Raw genomic sequence first — 15,000 nt, 5'->3', positions numbered from 1 at the left:
AGAACCCTCCACCTGCTCCAACTCTCAACACAAACACTCAAAACCACACGAAAGTTAGGCCTTGGGTTCCTTTTTTTTGAGGGGGAGCAATTTTAGGCCAAGTTAAATGAAAAAGAAAATAATAAAAAAAAAATTAAACAATATAATATGGTAGGAAATGCGACGTTAAAAAAAATATATATGCAAAATTAATAAACAATAATTTTCATATACTTATAAATACATAAGTAAATAAAATAAAAAAAGATACAAACTAGTGGTATATTTTTTCAATATTATTTTTCCAACGCCGCCCATTAATCCCACAGCTTAAACGAGACTATTTCCCTTGACGACCTCTAGTGACTTGTAACGACCTCTAGTGCCCTGTATAGTGACTTGTAACAACCTCTATTGACCTGTACTGACCTGTAACGACCTCTATTGACCCGTTTAGTGAATTGTAGTGACCTGTAACGACCTGTAGTGACCTGTAACGACCTCTACTGACGTCTATAGTGACTGTAACTATCTCTAATGACCTGTAGCGACTCCTAGACACCTGTAACAATCTCGAGTAACCTTTAGTGACCTGTGACGACCTTTAGTGACCTGTAACGACCTCTAGTGACCTGTAACGACCTCTAGTGACCTGTGACGACCTCAAGTGACCTGTAACGACCTCTAGTGACCTGTAATGACCTCTAATGACTTGTAACGACCTCTAATGACCTGTAACGACCTCTAGTGACCTGTAACGACCTCTAGTGACCTGTAACGACCTCTAGTGACCTGTAACGACCTCTAGTGACCTGTGACGACCCCTAGTGCCCTGTAACGACCTCGAGTGACACTTAACCACCTGTAACGACCTGGATGGACCTGTAGAATGACCTGTGACGACCTCTAATAGCCTCTATAATGACTGTAATGACCTCTAGTGACCTCTAACGACCTCTAGTGGCCTGTAACGACCTGTAGTGACCTGTAGCGTGGTGTGGGCTGGCCGGGTAGATGGGATAAGATGTGGGACCCATTTATTCTTATTAGTCAGTCTCCCGGGACGCCTGGTGGGGTGTGCTGATGTGATGTGGTGTGCTGTGGTGTTAGGGTATTGTGTGGTGTGCTGTGGTGTGGTGTGGTGTGGTCTGCTGTGGTGTGGTAGGGTGTTAGGATTTTGTGGTGCGGTGTGGTGAGATATGGTGTGGCTGACGTGTGGTGGTCATAGTGTCGAGAGAGAGAGAGAGAGAGAGAGAGAGAGAGAGAGAGAGAGAGAGAGAGAGGGGTGCTGGATAAAGATAGAGAGGAAGGAGCTCAGTAAATTTGTGTCCAGAAATGAAGACATAAAAAGTTACTAGAGCCATCCATCCACTCATCCATCCATCCACTCATCCATCCATCCATCTATCCATCCATCCATCTATCCATCCACCCATCCATCCATCCATCCATCATCCATCCATCCACTCATCCATCCATCCATCTATCCATCCATCCATCTATCCATCCACCCATCCATCCATCCATCCATCCATCCATCATCCATCCATCCATCATCCATCCATCCATCCATCCATCCATCATCCATCATCCATCCATCCATCATCCATCCATCATCCATCCATCCATCATCCATCCATCCATCATCCATCCATCCATCCATCATCCATCCATCCATCATCCATCCATCCATCATCCATCCATCCATCCATCCATCCATCATCCATCCATCCATCATTCATCCATCCATCATCCATCCATCCATCCATCATCCATCCATCCATCATCCATCCATCCATCATCCATCCATCCATCCATCATCCATCCATCCATCATCCATCCATCCATCATCCATCCATCCATCCATCCATCCATCCATCCATCATCCATCCATCCATCATCCATCCATCCATCATCCATCCATCCATCCATCATCCATCCATCCATCATCCATCCATCATCCATCCATCCATCATCCATCCATCCATCATCCATCCATCATCCATCCATCCATCATCCATCCATCCATCCATCCATCCATCCATCCATCATCCATCCATCCATCCATCATCCATCCATCATCCATCCATCATCCATCCATCCATCCATCATCCATCCATCATCCATCCATCCATCATCCATCCATCCATCCATCCATCATCCATCCATCATCCATCCATCCATCCATCATCCATCCATCATCCATCCATCCATCATCCATCCATCCATCCATCCATCATCCATCCATTCATCCATCCATCATCCATCCATCATCCATCCATCCATCCATCCATCCATCATCCATCCATCCATCCATCCATCATCCATCATCCATCCATCATCCATCCATCCATCATCCATCCATCCATCATCCATCATCCATCCATCATCCATCATCCATCCATCATCCATCCATCCATCATCCATCCATCCATCCATCCATCCATCCATCCATCCATCATCCATCCATCATCCATCCATCCATCATCCATCCATCCATCCATCCATCATCCATCCATCCATCATCCATCCATCCATCCATCCATCATCCATCCATCCATCCATCCATCATCCATCCATCCATCCATCATCCATCCATCCATCATCCATCCATCCATCATCCATCCATCCATCATCCATCCATCCATCCATCCATCCATCATCCATCCATCCATCCATCCATCCATCCATCATCCATCCATCCATCATCCATCCATCCATCCATCATCCATCATCCATCCATCCATCCATCCATCATCCATCCATCCATCATCCATCCATCCATCATCCATCCATCCATCCATCCATCCATCATCCATCCATCATCCATCCATCCATCATCCATCCATCCATCCATCCATCCATCCATCCATCATCCATCCATCCATCCATCCATCCATCATCCATCCATCCATCATCCATCCATCATCCATCCATCTATCCATCCATCCATCCATCCATCCATCCATCCATTCAACCAAGCTGTCTGTTTCTCCATCAGTCTGTCTATCTATCAGTGTATCTATCTATCCATCTAACCCCACATTCTCTCTCTCTCTCTCTCTCTCTCTCTCTCTCAACAGGGTGACTGGAACCAAAGAGAAATATCACAACTCATAAATTCAACTCTACTTGCATTACTTCTATCTATCAATCTATCCATCTATCTATCTATCTAACCCCACATTCTCTCTCTCTCAACAGGGTGGCTGGTACGGAAGAGCAAACATCACTACATCAACATCAACATCAACTGCATCACTACTACCCACCCGTCTCATCACTATGCCTGCCCAGCGCGTAGGACAGATTGCAAGGTAAGGAGTAGTGATGATGATGATGATGATGGTGATGGTGGTGACTGATGATGGTGGAGGTGGTAGTGGAGGTGGAAGTGGTGGTGGTGGTGCTGGTGATGGTGGTGACTGATGATTGTGAAAGTGGTGGTGGTGATGATGATGATGGTGGTGGTGGTGGTGGTAGTGATGGTGGTGATGATGATGGTGACGATGGTGGTGGTGGTGGTGATGATGAGGATAGTGATTTTGATGCTATTGGTTATAATGATGATGAAGTGTATATACCTGTATGTGTGTGTTTATGTGTGTGTGTGTGTGTGTGTGTGTGTGTGTGTGTGTGTGTGTGTGTGTGTGTGTGTGTGTGTGTGTGTGTTGGCCATAATAGAGTGTGAAAGTTTAAGAGATGGCGAGAGAGAGGGGCGAGTTTGCTCATTACTATGCATAACCTCACTATTAAATCCGGCTCAAGCACCACAACCCACTAAACCACCCTAACTCACCTCACTAACACACCCTTCTAACTTTCTAACATCAATATCTAACAATAATAGGGGGCAGGCTGGTTTACTGACTCTCTCTCTCTCTCTCTCTCTCTCTTACCTGTCTATCTGTCTACCTGTCTGTCTGTTTACCTATGTGTCTCTCTGTCTAATTATCTCTATCTATCGATCTATCTGTGTCTGTCCGCTCTCTCTCTCTCTCTCTCTCTCTCTCTCTCTCTCTCTTACCTGTCTATCTGTCTACCTGTCTGTCTGTTTACCTATGTGTCTCTCTGTCTAATTATCTCTACCTATCGATCTATCTGTGTCTGTCCGTTTGTACATCTCTCTCTCTCTCTCTCTCTCTCTCTCTCTCTCTCTCTCTCTCTCTCTCTCTCTCTCTCTCTCTCTCTCTCTCTCTCATTTCCTTCAGTTCATACCTGCAAATGATATAATTAAGATTACCTTTAATTAGGCTACAGGTGTTAATTGACCGTAATTAGCATAGGTGGGCAAAACTGCTAATTGGGTTAATGAGGGGCAATTAAGAGAGAGAGAGAGAGAAAGAGAGAGAGAGAGAGGGGGGGGAGAGAGAGATTGACCTAACGTCTTTAGAGTTAATGAGTTTTCTACATGACGCTTTTGTGGTTATTAGAGATCCCTGATTAATTAAATGAGAGAGAGAGAGAGAGAGAGAGAGAGAGAGAGAGAGAGAGAGAGAGAGAGAGAGAGAGAGAGAGAGGTGGGGTCGACAGATTGAAAAAAAAATATTGATAGAGGTAAATATTGAGAGAGAGAGAGAGAGAGAGAGAGAGAGAGAGAGAGAGAGAGAGGGAGAGAGAGGGAGAGAGAGGAGGTTTGATGTATATTTAATAAAGATGGGCCACATTATCAATAAAGAAGGAATTTTGGAGAGGCTGAGAAAGGGAAGAAGTAAAATAATTGATAAAGGGAGGGAATAGGGAGAAAATAAAGGGAGAGTAGTAATGAAGTAAAGTGTGAAGTAGAGTCAGAAAAAAAGGGAAGGAATAGGGTGAGAAAAAATAAGAAGGAATAGGGAGAGAAGTAATAGGGAAAGGAAATAGGGAGAGAAGAAAGGGTGGAAATAGGGAGAGAAGTAATAAAGGGAGGGAATATGGAGAGAAGTAAGAAAGGGTGGAAATAGGGGGAGAAGTAATAAAGGGAGGAAATAGGAAGAGAAGAAATAAAAGGAGGGAAATAGGGAAAGAAGTAAGAAAGGGTGGAAATAGGGAGAGAAGTAAGAAAGGGAGGATATAGGGAGAGAAGTAAGAAAGAGAGGAAATAGGGAGGGAAGTAAGAAAGGGAGGAAATAGGGAGAGAAGTAAGAAAGGAAGAAAATAGGGAGAGAAGTAAGAAAGGGAGGGAATAGAGAGAGGGAGAACATAAAATAGGTTAGGCTTCATCTTCATCAAGGGAGAGGCGACGTAATATCCTTCTCTCTCTCACTCTCTCTCTCTCTCTCTCTCTCTCTCTCTCTATCTATCTATCTATCTATCTATCTATCGTGACAGGGTTTCTTGTGGGTTGAAATGAGACTAAAGATAAACAAAGTCGACCCCATATGACCTTGACCTTTGACCCCTTGACCTTTGACCCCCTAATTAGTTCATCGCCCCTTCATCCTGGATCACTGACAAAAGTTTGATCGAAATCCGTCGAGGGGTTCGAGAGATATCACGGCTACAAGGATGAACTGAGTCGACCCCATATGACCGTGACCTTTGACCCCTTGACCTTTGACCCCCTAATCAGTTCACCGCCCCTTCATACTGCATCACGGACAGAAGTTTGGTCTAAATCCTTCCACGGGTTCAGGAAATATCACGCCCACATGACTTTTACGAACGCACACACCCACACACCCACACACGCAGGCACGCACATACAGTCACTTAATGCTTCCTTCACTACAGGTGGGCGGAGGCATAGTAACATATATAACTACCTACATACATACATACGGTCATATACACATACATATATACACACAGACAGACATACATATACAGTATACATAGACTAACATATACAAACATACATACACACATACGTACATACATACACACATACATAGATACACACATACACACATATATTCATACATGCATACGTAATCCTTCTATAATTCATTCCCTTTACCACTTGTCAGCTCACTTATCACTTAATCTCCTATAATCCCTTTTTAATCTCTCTCTCTCTCTCTCTCTCTCTCTCTCTCTCTCTCTCTCTCTCTCTCTCTCTCTCTCTCTCACACACACACACACACACACACACACACACACACACACACACACACACACACATTAAAGAGAGAGACCCTCATTAAGCAGGTAAACACTACATTCACCTGACTCTCCAGGCCAGGTCAATAGAGAGAGAGAGAGAGAGAGAGAGAGAGAGAGAGAGAGGGAAAATGATAGGTAAGTGGAGGGATAGGCACAATGATAGATAGACAGATAGATTGAGTTGTAGGTAGATAGATAAATAGGTAGACAGGCAGATAGACAGATAGACAGATAGATAGATAGATGGATGGATGGATAGGTAGATGGATGGATGGATGGAGGGATGAAAGAATGTAATGATAAGTAGATAGACTGGTAGATAGATAGTCTGATAGATAAATAGACAGTGTTACATAGCCTATGATTTCATCATCATTTGTGTAATTCTAACATACAGTGTGCTGCCTGTTTGATCACGAGCGTGTTCTACCTCACTCCCCCCCTTCTACCGTTATAGTAGAGTAAGTCGTTCATTCTGTTGTTCAGAGCGGGATTGTCAACTCTTTGTCCCCATGGCTTCATTTGCGCGTCCTTCTTACAAGTTGTATCAAGCTCTGCCGGCCCCTATATAATGAGCTCAGTCTCTACATTATTGCCACTTAGATCTACTCCTCATTTTGTTCACATCTCTGTCCTCCCCTGTACAGTTATTACTGTGAGTGCTCAGGAAGTCTCCAACCATCTAGCAGCTGTGTAATTTGAGTATAAGTGTTATTGCATTTTGTTCTTGTACTGTATAGCATAAGTTGTTAATTTGTAGGCCTAGTGAGGTTTTTGTAATTCATGTAGGGTTCTTTTTGTCAGTCATTTTTGATAATATTTTGTATCTGTAATAATTTATCTTGCATTAGCTGAGCATTACCCAGTGTATTTTTCATTTTATCAGGGCTGACTTAGATATATTTACTCTTGCTAATTTCGTGTTAATAGAGGCTATTGCAGTTAACCATATATTTAACCTGTTTTTTGCCATTACATTATCCTTATGAGTCCTGAATGTTTTGTTGTTAGTTTGAGCATTAAACTTTAACTTGTAATTTTACCTAACTCTTTGTTTTGAACCTGGAACTTGACGGGACAGTAGTGATTTTTAGTATTCTCACTTAAAGTGTACATTATCTTTCTCTGTTCCGTAACATAAATTTGGCGACCTCTTATCAGGATATTCAGGATATTATCATAAGGATATTGCTTGATATTTTGAGACTGTGATTTATTCATGATGTCTACTATTACTACACTTGATGAAGCCAAAGATTTTTTGTCAAATGTGCAAACAGTGTGTGTTGTAGAAAACAGAACAAAGAATGAACTTAAGCTTGTTGCTCAACAATTGAGACTTGCAGTTCACTCTCATCATGCTAAAGATCAAATTGTTGGCATGATTAATAAAAGCTTGTTTAATGTAACTCCTCCAAATGAGCAAACGCAGATTGAATTAGCTAAGTTACAGCTAGCCCTGCAGGAGGCTCGTGTTAAGGAGGCTGAATTTCAAGCACGTGCTAAGGAGGCTGAGACTCAGGCTAAGGAGGCGGAGTCTCATGCTAAGGAGCCTGAGTTTCAGGCTCATGCTAAGGAGGCTGAGGCACAAGTTGAAATTGCTAGGATTCAGGCAGACCATGAGTATCGCATGAAACAAGGTGGAACTGGATCATCTAGCTCTGATGATTTTGATGTGGCTAAAAATGTTAAACTTGTCCCTCCTTTTAATGAATCTGATTTAACCAAGTATTTTCAGTTGTTTGAGAGGGTAGCTACAGGTTTTAATTGGCCCAAAAAGTATTGGCCAGTACTCCTTCAAACTGTTCTCACCGATAAATCTCAAGTAACTTATGCATCTTTGCCTCAGGATCAATTTGATAATTATGATGTAGTTAAGAGCTTGATTCTTAAGGCCTATGAGCTTGTTCCTGAAGCCTATAGAGTAAAATTTAGGACAACTTACAAGCAAGATAAGCAATCCCATGTTGAGTATGCAAAAATCAAAGAAGATCTGTTAGAGCAGTGGTTAAATTCTAAGAATGAGGATTCTGATTTTGGTAAATTTAAGCAGATGATTTTGCTGGAGGACTTCAAGAGGTGTATTAGTAAAGATGTAAGCCTATATCTTGATGAGAAAAGAATAGATAATTTGTCTGATGCTGCAGTTTTAGCTGATGAATATGTTCTCACTCACAAGGGATATTCTAAAGAAAAAGGGAAAGCTGAGAGAAAGTATGTTGCCTCTACTCAGAGTACAGGTAACAGGAAAGAGAATAAAGATGATGTTTCTCAGGAAGTAAATACCAGCTTCACCTCTAGATTTCAGAAAAGTAAATGTACTTATTGTAGTAAGCTTGGTCATACTACGGAGAAATGTTTCAGGAGACAGCGTGATGTGAACAAAAAGGAGTCTTTAAATATTCAGTCAATTGGTCTAGTGTCCACCCTTGAGAGTTCCCAGAATTCTTTAACTGAGTTAACTGAACCTGCTTTGAGGGGTAACTTAAATTCTCATGATGGAGCTCCTCTTTTGAGCAGTAACGTGGGTGACACTCTCAAGAGTTCATGTGCTAATTTCCTGTCTGATGGTTTTGTCAGTCCTCTGGACAATAATGACAGGAAATCAGTTAAAATATATCGTGATACAGGTGCTTGCCAATCCCTTATGCTGACCAGTGTTCTAGGCTCTAATGTTAATTCCTCTGATGAAACTGTAATCTTACAAGGTGTAGGGAATAATTACTTCTCTGTCCCTCTGTGCAGAGTGAATTTAGAGTCTGGTTTTGCTAATGGTTCCGTTATGGTTGGGTTGGCTGAGACACTCCCAATGTCAGGTGTAACTTTCTTACTTGGAAATGATATTGGTGGAAGTCAAGTGTGTCCAGCTCCTCAGTTGTCTAGTGAGCCAGTGGCTGCGACCCAGGATTGTGGTGTCCCTGATGTGTTCCCTGCATGTGCTGTCACTAGGGCTAAGTCTAAAGTTACTGGTGATTTAGAGGATAATGATGATGATAATGTTATCCTAGCTGACACTTTTCTTGCTAATTTGGACCACTCACCAGATGAGGCAGTACCCCGTAGTGTTGATAATTTGTCTCGTCAAGAGTTGGTTGAGTTGCAGGTTGCTGACCCTGAGTTGAAAGGTCTAGCTAACTCTGCTTGCAGTGAGGAAGTGTCAGCTGGTGCTTCTACTTGTTATTATATAAAGTCAGGAGTACTTATGAGGAAGTGGAGACCCCCAACAGTATCAGCCGACTGTGAATGGGAGGTTGTACATCAAGTTGTCATCCCTCGTGTTTGTAGGCAGGATATCATTAGAGTGGCTCATGATTCCAGTTTGGCAGGACACCTTGGAGTGAGGAAGACTGTGGCACGCATTTTGAAACACTTCTACTGGCCAGGTATCTTCAGGGATGTTTCCTGGTATTGTAAGTCTTGTCACACCTGTCAAGTTGTGGGGAAGTGTAATCAGACCGAAAAGGTTGCACCTCTAGTTCCCATTCCTCCTTTTGAGGCGCCATTCACCCGTGTGTTGGTGGATATTGTGGGCCCTCTTCCTAAGACTTCTTCAGGATTTTCTTATGTGTTGACCCTGATTGATATGGCTACTCGTTATCCTGAAGCCATTCCACTTAGAAATATCTCAGCAAAGAACGTGGTTAAGGAAATGCTAGGGTTCTTCACAAAGTTTGGTCTGCCCAAGGAGGTACAGTCAGACCGGGGAAGTAATTTCATGTCAAATGTTTTCAAGCAGTCTCTGAAAGAGTTGGGCATCACCCAGATCACGTCTTCAGCTTACCATCCCCAGACCCAAGGAGCGTTGGAGAGATATCATCAAACACTCAAATCGATGCTCAAGAAATACTGTTTGGAACATCAGAAAGACTGGGATAAAGGTCTTCCATTCGTTGTATTTGCCGCAAGAAAATCTCCAAATGAATCACTGGGCTTCTCACCTTTTGAACTACTGTTTGGCCATGAAGTAAGAGGACCCCTTAAGCTACTCAAGGAATGCTGGCTGTCGGAGGAAGATGACGTCAACCTGCTGGAGTATGTGATGAAGTTCAAAGAACGGCTGTCCACTGCTTTACAGCTGGCGAGAGAGAATTTAGGAGCTGCTCAGGAGAAGATGAAGACTTGGTATGATAAGAAGTCCAGGTTACGCCACTTTCAGCCAGGAGATCAGGTTTTGATTCTGCTACCAGTGCATGGGCAACCTCTTCAAGCCAAGTTTAGTGGTCCTTATATCGTGGAGAAGAAACTCAGTGATGTCAACTATGTCATCGCCACACCAGATCGTAGAAAGAACAAGCAACTATGTCACATCAACATGCTAAAGTTATATCACAGGCGGGACGAAAATAATCCAGTCTGCACTGTAGCTGTTCCACCCGAGTCTGCAAGTGAAGCTCTCCCATGCAGCATGAACCTGAGTGATAGTTTGGGGAAGAATCCTGATATCATGAATGATCTCCAGACTAAGCTTTCTCATCTACCTCCCGAGGAAAGGCAGGAGTTTTCGGCATTACTGCAAGTGTTCCGTGCCACTCCAGGAAGAACCACTGTGTTGATGCATGATGTCGATGTTGGAGACGCAAAGCCAATTAAACTGCCTCCTTACTGTGTGAACCCAGTGAAAGTTTCTCTCATCCAGAAGGAGCTTGGCTACCTGTTGGACCACAAGATGATTGAGCCCTGTCAGAGCGAGTGGAGTTCTCCTGTCACTCTAGTCCCTAAGCCAGGTGGGTCACAGCGGCTTTGCATCGACTACAGACGTGTTAATCAGATAATCAAAACAGACACTTACCCTCTCCCTCGCGTGGAAGATTGCATAGACAAGATCGGAAAGGCTAGGTACATAAGTAAGTTTGATTTGTTAAAGGGATACTGGCAAGTACCTATGACTGAACGTGCTAGGGAGATCTCATGTTTTGTAACACTAGGAAAGACTTTTGCATGTTCTGTAATGCCATATGGTATGAAGAATGCACCAGCCACATTACAGAAGCTCATGAATGTTGTAACAGAGGGTTTGGCAGGGTGTGTTGTTTATATTGATGATGTATTAATCTTCAGTGACAACTGGAAAGATCACCTATGCCATGTCAGTAAATTTCTTGAGCGTTTGGTTCAGGCTAATCTTGTAGCTAATTTATCAAAGTGTGAGTTTGGTCAAGCTAAAGTTCAGTACCTTGGGTATGTAATTGGTGATGGACATGTTGCACCACCAGGAGCTAAGGTTCAGGTTATAAGTGATCTTCCCAGACCTAAAAGTAGGAAAGAGCTACAAAGATTTTTGGGAATGGTAGGTTATTACCGGAGATTTGTTCTTAACTTTTCAATTCTTGTATCACCACTTACAGTCCTACTGAAAAAGGGAGTTAAATTTGTCTGGACCGATAACTGTGAATCCTCTTTCAACAAACTTAAAGCTATCCTATTAAGTCAGCCAGTGCTCGCTACTCCAAATTTTGCTAAGCCTTTCAAGATGGCTGTTGATGCAAGTGATACAGGAGCTGGGGCTGTTTTGCTGCAAGAGGATGATCAGGGTATTGAACACCCTGTATCTTATTACAGTAAGAAGTTCACTCCACCTCAAAAGAACTACTCAACTATTGAGAAAGAGCTTTTGGCCTTGATTTTGGGCTTACAGCATTTTTCATTTTATTTGTGTTCTGGTTTTGACCCCATAGTCATTTAAACCGATCATAACCCACTGAAATTCCTTAGTAAGTTTAAAGATAAAAATCAGAGATTGACAAGATGGAGTCTACTTCTTCAGGAGTATTCATTAGACATACAACATGTCAAGGGGAAAGAAAATGTTATTGCAGATTGCTTATCCAGACTTTAGACAGATTGTTTTAGAGTAATAAGAAATTTCCTTTGTAAATTTCTTTTTTCTTTGTGGGGAGGTGTTACATAGCCTATGATTTCATCATCCTTTGTGTAATTCTAACGTACAGTGTGCTGCCTGTTTGATCACGAGCATGTTCTACCTCACTCCCCCCTTCTACCGTTATAGTAGAATAAGTCGTTCATTCTGTTGTTCAGAGCGGGATTGTCAACTCTTTGTCCCCATGGCTTCATTTGCGCGTCCTTCTTACAAGTTGTATCAAGCTCTGCCGGCCCCTATATAATGAGCTCAGTCTCTACATTATTGCCACTTAGATCTACTCCTCATTTTGTTCACATCTCTGTCCTCCCCTGTACAGTTATTACTGTGAGTGCTCAGGAAGTCTCCAACCATCTAGCAGCTGTGTAATTTGAGTATAAGTGTTATTGCATTTTGTTCTTGTACTGTATAGCATAAGTTGTTAATTTGTAGGCCTAGTGAGGTTTTTGTAATTCATGTAGGGTTCTTTTTGTCAGTCATTTTTGATAATATTTTGTATCTGTAATAATTTATCTTGCATTAGCTGAGCATTACCCAGTGTATTTTTCATTTTATCAGGGCTGACTTAGATATAATTACTCTTGCTAATTTCGTGTTAATAGAGGCTATTGCAGTTAACCATATATTTAACCTGTTTTTGCCATTACATTATCCTTATGAGTCCTGAATGTTTTGTTGTTAGTTTGAGCATTAAACTTTAACTTGTAATTTTACCTAACTCTTTGTTTTGAACCTGGAACTTGACGGGACAGTAGTGATTTTTAGTATTCTCACTTAAAGTGTACATTATCTTTCTCTGTTCCGTAACAACAGATAGATAGATAAATTAAGACAGACGAACAGACAAACCTATAGACAGAACTGAAGAAAAAAAATAAGTCAAACAGGTGAGAGAGAGAGAGAGAGAGAGAGAGAGAGAGAGAGAGAGAGAGAGAGAGAGAGAGAGAGAGAGAGAGAGAGAGAGAGAGAGAGAGAGAGAGAGAGAGAGAGAGAGAGAGAGAGAATTAGAGCAAATGAAAGCCAGCCGCCATGATAAAAAGAGAGTATTTATTTCCGTTAATTAGGTGTGACTTGTTTATGACCCAAAGCCATTTATCACGACAATAAATAATAATAATAATAATAATAATAATAATAATAATAATAATAATAATAATAACGATAATAATAATAATAATGACAGTAGTTGTAGTAGTAGTAGTAGTAATAATAATAATAATAATAATAATAATAATAATAATGAGAATGAGAAAGAGAATGACTGGCTTGTAGGACTGTGACGTGGACTGATAATGATGATGATGATGATGATGATGATGGTGATGATGATGATGGTGCTATGAATGAATGAATTATCATCATCATCATTATCACCATCATTACATAATCACCATAATCATTATCTTTAAAAATAATAACGACAATAATATCAACAGCAATAATAATAATAATAACAATAATTTTGATTTTATTATCATTATTATTATTATTATTATTATTATTATTATTATTATTATTATTATTATTATTATTATTATTATTATTATTATTATTATTATTATTATTATTATTATTACTATTATTATTATTATTATTATTATTATTATTTCACTCTCATCTTAAATGTCAGGACCATCTTGCCTAGCCCCGGGCTCTTACGCTTCTCGAGGCGACGTAGGAATGGATGATGGATGGATGGATTATTATTATTATTATTATTATTATTATTATTATTATTCCTTCCCTCTATCAATTTATGGGCAGGGCTGAAACAAATGTGTCCCAATAAATAAGTTATTGGCCATTACAAAATATAATTACCAGCATTATCATTTATTGGAGAGCTTACACACACACACACACACACACACACACACACACACACACACACACACACACACACACGTACTCACAAATACATACATATTTACATACATGCACACACACTACCTATCATTACTTTCTCTCTCTCTCTCTCTCTCTCTCTCTCTCTCTCTCTCTCTCTCTCTCTCTCTCTTTCTCACCTGGCCGGCGTTACATCTAATTAGTCAAGCTTACCTGAACAAAAGAGAGGCGAAGAGAGGAGGAGAGAGAGGAAGAGAAAGAGAGAAAGAGAGGGGATGGAGGAAGAAGAGAAGGAAAGAGAAGCGAGGAAGGAAGGAAGAAGAGAAGGAAGGAGGAAGGGAGAAAGACAAGGATAAGAAAGAGGAGAAGAAAGGAGGAGAAAAATAGACAGATATATAGACAGAGACAGACAGACAGAAAGAGAGATAGGCAGACAGAGACAGACAGAGAGAGACACAGGCAGACAGACAGACAGGCAGGCAGAGACAGAGACAGACAGACAGATAGACAGAGACAGAGAGACAGAGACAGAGAGACAGAGACAGACAGAAAGACAGACAGACAAAAAGTTACATACGCAGAACCAACTAATGACAATCACAATAAAAAATATCTCAATAACCTCAATACTTTTTCTTCAATATAAAAAAAACACAGAAATGAAAAGTGAATGGCATGAATGGGAGGGTGGTGGGTGAATTAGTGAATGAGACGTGAATTAATCCCTCAAATATTCTTAACACATCTAGTATTACATATCAGCTGAGATGATTTAACTCCTTCATATTGTAAGTTCCAGATAAAGGTTGATAAGAGGCACTGATAAGGTATAAAGGGATGATGAGAGATGTTGATAAGGTATAAAGGGTTGATAAGAGACGCTGATAAGGTATAAGGGGATGATGAGAGATTCTGATAAGGTTTAAAGGGAAAATAATAGGCGGAGGTAAGATTTGAAGGCCTTTTAAACGGGCCATTTAAATTGAGTAATCAGCTGATCATGTAAACAAACAAGCATGGCATAGGTTCTCGTGAATGGGTGGTGTTTATGAATGGGGCACTGTGTTTATTCTCTCTCTCTCTCTCTCTCTCTCTCACACACACACACACACACACACACACACACACACACACACACACACACACACACACACACACACACACACACACACCATCATCATCATCATCATCATAATGCATATTGCTTTCCGTGT

The 15,000-nt window shown here is 41.2% G+C and overlaps 1 protein-coding gene across 1 annotated transcript in view; it reads left to right on the top strand.

Moving 5' to 3' along the window:
- Nucleotides 1-3,181: 3,181 nt before the first annotated feature.
- Nucleotides 3,182-15,000, top strand: part of LOC145415459 (uncharacterized) — a 110,941-nt gene continuing 99,122 nt past the window's right edge. Inside the window, 1 exon segment of the mRNA XM_080284734.1 lies at nucleotides 3,182-3,296. The gene's annotated coding sequence lies outside the window, so the exon portion shown is untranslated.

The sequence above is a fragment of the Coenobita brevimanus genome, chromosome 102 (assembly GCF_032717465.1).
Source record: "Coenobita brevimanus isolate Jiangsu-jjx chromosome 102, ASM3271746v2, whole genome shotgun sequence".
Classification (NCBI taxonomy): Eukaryota; Metazoa; Arthropoda; class Malacostraca; order Decapoda; family Coenobitidae; genus Coenobita; species Coenobita brevimanus.
Note: the sequence above shows the minus strand (reverse complement) of the source record. Positions and strands in the feature narration are given on the sequence as shown.